The 7,296-nt window shown below is 42.8% G+C and overlaps 1 long non-coding RNA gene across 1 annotated transcript; it reads right to left on the minus strand.

Moving 5' to 3' along the window:
• Positions 1 to 3,859: 3,859 nt before the first annotated feature.
• LOC310707573 lies at positions 3,860 to 5,012 on the minus strand. Its single transcript, XR_014526593.1, has 2 exons — positions 4,899 to 5,012; positions 3,860 to 4,115 (listed from the first exon to the last, which is right to left on the minus strand). It is a non-coding gene; the product is annotated as an uncharacterized lncRNA (long non-coding RNA).
• Positions 5,013 to 7,296: the final 2,284 nt, after the last annotated feature.

Genomic DNA, 7,296 nt, shown 5'->3' on the forward strand with positions numbered 1-7,296 from the left:
TTAGTTGCACCCCACTGAAATCTCTGTGAAAAGTTAGTTGTGGTTTAAATCCCAATGACTTGCATAGGAACTATGCACATCAAACGTTTTTTCTCTTGTTGTTGTTGTTGAAATAATCTATATTCCACCTTTAAATCGTAAGTTACAAAAGTGGTGTGCAACCTAATAACTTAAGAAAATAAATAAAAACACATTAAACACCAGTAGGTTATAAATTTTCATCTGCCGTACCAAAGGAGCAATAAAAATGGATCAAACTTATCAAAGGCTTCGGACGGTCTGATGGAACAAATGCATTTTTACTAGCCAATGAAATATCAGTACCATTGTGCTTGCCAGATATCCAGGGGGAAACAGTTGCACAAGATACAGTAGGTGCCACCACAAAGAAAGCCCACCTCCAAGTGATCATAGTGGACTGGTAGATTTATTCAGGGTGAGATGCTATTTCAGATAGCATGATTCCAAGCTGTATAGGGCCTTATCAGCACTATCTTAAGACTCTGGTAGCGAATTGGCAGCCAATGACATTCTTTAAGCATGGTAATATATGTGTGTGCAAGATGGTGTCCCACTTACGTCTTCAGGTGCAGCCTTTTGAACCAACTGCAGCTTCCGATCCAAAGCTGTGGGCCGTTGCACATAGAGCTCATTGCAAAAGGCAGTCTTTAGGCTACCAATACATAGATCATTGGAGCTCAGCTATCTGTGTCCAGGAATGGCTGAAGTTGGCATAGCATCCAAAGCTAGTTAAAGGCCCTCCAGATTACTGAAGCCAGTTACAGTGGGATAGCTCAGTCGGTAGACCATGAGACTTAATCTCAAGGTCATGGGTTGGACAAAAAGATTCTTGCATTGGGCTAGATGGCCCTTGTGGTCTTTTCCAACTCTACAATTCTATGCTTCTATGATTGAGGAGAATCTCCAAACTGTGCACTGCTTCTTCAAGGGCAATGCAATTATGTCCAGAACAGAATGACCAGTTCTCAGACCTGAGACCTACTTGCACATGTAGCCTTCATCGTCTCAGGATGTGCACCAACAGCTTATAGCCCACCCCTGTGACCAGCACACACACCCAGGGCACGTGTATCTAGGGCTCACTACATCATTAATAAGAGTGTAGTGACTTTGTCCCATGAACTCAGTACAACCATTGTGAACTTGAACCAGAATGCATGCACTCGGCTTTAGTTCCATTTAGTACTATGATGCTATTACAGTCACATGTGGCCCAGAAAAGCAAAACAATGCTATATAAAGAAAGATTAAACATCAGCCATTTTCAAAGATATGAATCAACTCAAGGCACAAAAGAAAGGGGCTAGGGAAATGGAGCTCTCTTTTTTTGCCACCAAAGCACAACTACAGAGTTTGCTCTGTATTTCATGTAATAATTCTGCCATTTGCTGAAAACAGCCTTGCCTTTTCATTCCGTTTTGTACAGATACTGCAAATAATATTTGCACTGCAATTTCTAGGTACTAAACAAACAGAAAAATAATCATCCTTCTAATTGCCTTTCTACTATACATACAGTACATCCTTTCTTCTTAAAAGATGTGATGACATTTCATGAATGCCCACAGGAGTGCAAATTTATACCCTCTGTTGTTAATCTCTTTCACGTGACAACTTGCCAGTAAGTTTATTAATAAGGTGGGTGTTTGTTTGTTTTTTAAAAAATGATGGTTTGTTTCTTATGACTCAAAAATCTTTTGAGTATTGGAGAAATGTAAAAGCTTGCCAGATAGGAAGAAAGAACAAAAGAAAATGTACCAGTTGTTTTAGACAGAGGGAGATGCATTGGGGGCTCATCACATGCTAGGTGAGAAGGAGGGCCTGTCCCATTCCTCAGCCACAGTACTCTGAGTCATAACAGCAAGCCTTAAGGTGCTGTTATTTATTGCTTGATCATTTATAATCATCCAGAAGGCTGACCTGGTCTTTGTCAATGAAACTTGAGAAGGTGGAGTTCCACTCCTTTGCCCACCGGAATGCCTAGGGTAGCATCAACACAGACTCAAGGGTCAGAGAGGAAACTTCACTGTGTCTCCCTCTCCAGGCTCCTCCTCCTCATCTAACCAGTAGTTGATTGTTTTAAGTGTTTGTACCTGATGTTGGGTACTAGGGACAGGGTAGGACACCTCTGCAGACATTGAGACGAGTGTGTATATGTCAAGAGTGGGGGTCTGGGGAGCGTGGAATGTGTGGTGGGATCACTAAGCTGATCCTGCTCTCCCTTTTCCCCAAATGTTTATGCATTGAAATGGTCTGAATAGGACCCTTGTTGTTCTCTGACAGTAACTGAACTTGGAAAGTCATACTCAGCAGGAATCCAACAAAGTTGTTTGTAGAACTTCTGAATGCCTGGAAGGGGGACTAGATGCCTACATTTAATCACTGTGTAAATTGCTTTGAGGTATCATACTCAGAGAGGTAAATTTTGAGGTATCATACTTACAGAGAGAAAATAAATAGCAGGTACTTTCAAATGCTCTCACCCTCCCTGCCTCATATGCAGCAGTTAAACCTACAGGCCAAAAGATTTGCTGCTGCATGTGGAATTTAGAATTCATATTTCTGAGTCTAAAACTGTTCATGCAGTACAATCATGCAGTAACTGAAAGTGCCAACAAATCAATATGTTGAATTTCATAGGAACCATTTAGCAGATGTTGTCACACTACTCTGCTAATTACTCTCCTCCCCCACCCAAAACACAATGGTTTTAGAGGGAGGAAATGAGTGCAAACATATAAATTCAGCTCCCATTCTGTAGAGGGAAAGTGCACTGTTATTTTTGGCATCCACGCAGGACTAGCTTGTGTTTAATCTGGAACAACACAGATGGATATTCGGTGAAGGCTGTTGCTGATACCCTCTGAGTTTAGTCTTCACTTTTTTTCAAATCAAGAAGAAATGGGCAGCATACTCCATATATGCAACCTATTAAGTATATGCAGTTGGGGAAGGGCCATAGCTTAGCAGTAGAGAACATGCACTGCAAGCAGTAGGTTCCCAATTCAATTCCTGGCTTCTCCAGGTATGGAACTATCTGAAACTGAGCTTCAGAGCTCACTGCAGACAGTACTAACTGAGCTAGCTACTGGACCATTGGTCTGGCTCAATAGAAGGTTCCAATTAAGAAATGAGACCCATTGAAATAATTGAGGCATCCTTCCAATGTCATGTGCTGAGCATCAGAGTATTCACAGAGAATATGCAGGCCTTTAGGGAATAATGTTCCTTGCATCGGTGTTTTCCCCTCTTATTCCCATGGGCACACGTTGGTAACATTATCACTGATGCCCTTCTGTGTTCTTTTGCTTAGTTACCCTACAGATATCAAATAACTTGGCCCTCCTCATTCTGCATGACTGATAACATGTTTGTAATTATATGACATGCTGAGAATCTCAGCAAACGTTCCAAGAGTCAGGGGACGTCTTACCATAAAGTGAGATAAAGCAGCTGTTTTGAGCAGCATAATTCCAGGGGGAACTGGAGTTTCATGCCTCCCACTGCCATCTCTGGATGTTATTATCTAATAAAAGATAACCTGAGGGAGAGAAATGCCTTTGGCTGGTGGTAGCAAGGATGCATATTAATTTAAATATGAAATGTAAATCAATAAAAAGGCTCTGGCAACTGTGTCCTAATTAAGTAATGCACGTGCTTATTCCGTTATTTCATTGAAGCATATCCAGATATTTGTGGTTTGCATTGCTGCTTTGATAACCCTAACCATAATTGTGACTGTGGGGTGTGCAGGGGTCCATTTTCATTGTTACATTTTAATCTCTTCCCTTTGCTTATGAAGATGCTCGGTGAAATTGTTTACTACTTACGCTTCTGCTTTCTTCAGTCCCTAAGCATTTTCTTTCTCAGACTTATAGCTATACTCTCATGCTTATACATGGGATTTCTGCTGGGAAAAGGCCAAGCATGACTTGGAAAGCTGATAACGTCTTTTCAGCAAATATTCACGCTCCGGAAACGCGATGAATGTAATCCGGGCAAGAGCTGGATACGATGTCACACAGGCATGGGCTGGGTTAAAACGGCCTCTTCATTTTCTGATTTGGGATTCCTCTTCCAGCAGGGATTGGAAACTGTCATGGTTTGGTAAAAGAGAATCATTTAGATGTGAAAACCTGGGCTGGACACTATTTTTTAAAAGAAAATGGAGTGGTATGAGAGAGAACTTTTTCCCATGGCATGCATTCCTATTTCTTTTGTCCTGCTGTCACCTCTTGTCAAACACGTTTGACAGATTTTTGAAACAATGCAAAATCCCTGTCAAACCTGTTTCCCAAAAGGAAAAAGCAGGACAAGCATTTGCACCACACCCAATGATCCTTCCTCTAGAATGCCTCCGATTCTCTGAAATGAAAACTCCCATCTGGGCTGTATCGTACTAACACTACATGCACTGAAATTAATAGACCTAAGGTATTCATGTTTATAAATTTTAGTGGGGCTGCTCTGACTACTAAGATCAGATATGGCCCTCTTTCTCCAGCGATACAGCCATTACCTATCAGATGCCCTGTCATTCCAGCTACAGGGAGTATGACCCTGCCTTGCAGCAGGATTCAACCATGTTGCAGCCAGACATGCTTTCTTTCTTTCTACTCAGCTGTCTCCCCCAGTGCCTTCCCGCTCTTGTCTTTTATACCCAGTTGTTTCTGTTATCCCCGTACTTACTCCAGCATTAATTTCTCCCTTTCACCATCATGAATTCTTTCTGTGGGATTTTGTCTGCACAGACCACTCAGGACCTTCTAGAAAGCTGCAGTTGTGAGTACACACTAGATACTATCTCCTCCTTTGTCTAGCTGGCAAGGGGAGTGATGGTACCAGTAACCAACTCAGGCTTTATATATTATTCTAACCTGGAGGCTTATGAGGTCTGTGTTAGACTGATGAAGAATGTGAGAGTGCCCATCTTCTAATCTAGGGTAAGGATGGGGAACCTTCCTAGCTCAGGAGGCCAGGTCTTTGTCTCCAATCAACTTCGACAGGTAGGTTAAACCATCTACCTGACAACCAGCTGACTCCATAATGATGCCAGGTGATTGACACATGTCAAAATTCTTTGGAAGATATGCTCTTTAATCAACAATCAGATGGTGCTCTGTTAGAGGAAGCCCCTCTGAAGTCTCTGCAGAGGGGCAATTAGGAGCATTTCCCCTTTTTGCAGGCAAAGCAGTTTGTGCTGGGGGGAGCACTGTGAATAGTAACTGCTTCCTCTGGAGAAAAAGAAAATGGAAATTGGAAAGGACCTTGTGGTGCTTTTCAAGTGCTGTACAAGGGGCTTTGTAAGTCCTCTGTTTGGGCTTGCTAAGCACTTTGTGTCATGTCCCAGTTGCCCAACAAGCAGCTGGTTGTCAGGATAGGTGCTGCGCAAGCTACAAGCCCCACCTGTACCTGCAGGTGGGCATGATTTGGCTGAAATGGGTTCGTGGGCTGGATTAGGCCCATGGGCTGAAGGTTCCCCATCCCTGTTCTCGTAGGAATGGATGGAAGAATTTTATCTGTGTCTGTTGTTGAAGTCTCTTCCTATGTACGCTTAACACTTCATGGATTTGGGAAGCACAATGAGATTATTGTTGTTTAAATAGTCTGGCTTTTGTTAAGCAGGCGGTGTGGTGCCTTCATACTTGCTTTGTTTTATTTGCTTGACATTTTATATATTTTTAATTGTAGTGCTCCTTGCTTTGGGATTAGGCAAGCTTAAAATCTCTAATGAAGCAGTATAATAATAAGAGGTATGAAACTCTCTATGGGGTATTTCCATGATTCATTGTGTACCCTTTACCTGCTGTCAAGCGCAACCTTATCTTTCCTAATAAATCCAAACAGATTTTTATTCTTTGAACAAATAACTTTTTGTAAAGTTTTGCTTAGGAATGGGGCTGGCACATCTGCACCTGAGATTTTGAAAGTCACAAAGCAGGATGCAATTTTTCATCAGGAGTGCAGCCAAGGGACTTGGCCCAAAGCTTAATGAAAGTGTCAGACACAGAAATATATATTAATAAACTGCCTTTCATGATCCGTCTCTCTTTCATTTGACATCTCTGTTACCCGACAGAGACAGCTGCCTTTTTCCTTGAAAAGTTTTGGAGACTGCAATTAAACATATCATACGATGTAGATGCTTGTCAAGCCGCACCTCGTTAAGTTATCCCTGCAAAATGCCAAATATAGCCACATCATTACTGTATAAATGGCAGTGGGTCTTTTCATTTGGAATGCCAGGTATCATTCAGGAAAGTAATGCCACGACTTCTGTTTTGAAAACAAATCTGGAAGTGGAAAATTATAGAGTGCAAACTAATCGGAAGCTGAGCAAGCAGAGTTGGTGCTTGTTTAACAGTGTAACCTCTTGGTAAGCTGTTTCTCTTTCTCATCCTATGAAGTGGAGATACCGTATTTTTCGCTCCATAAGACGCACCTAGTTTTTAGAGGGGGAAAGCAAGGAAAAAAATATTTTGGCAGCGCATGTAAGCGGCTCTTGCTTTTTTTGCTTTAAACCCTTCCATCCCTCCTCCCGCTTCGCTGAGAAGCCAGCAGAGGAAGAGCGATAGCTGCGCAGCACCTCTTCTGCTGGCTTCCCAGCAAAGCGGGATGAGGGCCGAAAAGGAGCCCTTACAAGGGAGTGCTGAGCAGAGCCTGGCAGCGGCTCTTGCTGGATTTTCTGGGAGGTGGGGGAAGGGACAGAGGGCAGCCCATCAGTCCTTTCCCCCATCTCATGGAAAAGCCCCCAAGAACCATGCGCTCTTTAAAGAGCCATGCCTAGCATGTGTGCTGCTCTTCGGGGCTTTTCCCCGAGTAGGGAGAAGGGACTGATAGGCTGCCCTTCTCCCTCCTTGGGAAAAAGCCCCCAAGAGCCGCACACACGCTCCACGCAGCTCTTTAAAGGGAGCGCTGAGCAGAGCCTCCCGTCTGCATTCGCCCCATAAGACGCACACACATTTCCCCTTACTTTTTAGGAGGGAAAAAGTGTGTCCTATGGAGCGAAAAATACGGTATTTCTTCTATAGTAATCTGCCTGATAAGAAACCTGAGAAAGCAGGCAAATGGTTAAATTCCATGTGAATACAGGCAACCCCTTGTATGTCCCATTAAAAAAAAAATAGTCACCCTGCTTTTCAGATGTTGTTGGGCTCTAATTCTTATCAACCTGAACCATCATGGCTAATGGTCAAAGATGATGGGGAAGACAGGGTAGCAACACCTTGAGAGCCACAAGTTTCCTATCTGTGTCCAAATTATCCTTCCTACACC

The sequence above is a fragment of the Podarcis liolepis genome (genome assembly GCF_965112155.1).
Source record: "Podarcis liolepis genome assembly, chromosome: 5".
NCBI classification, from domain to species: domain Eukaryota; kingdom Metazoa; phylum Chordata; class Lepidosauria; order Squamata; family Lacertidae; genus Podarcis; species Podarcis liolepis.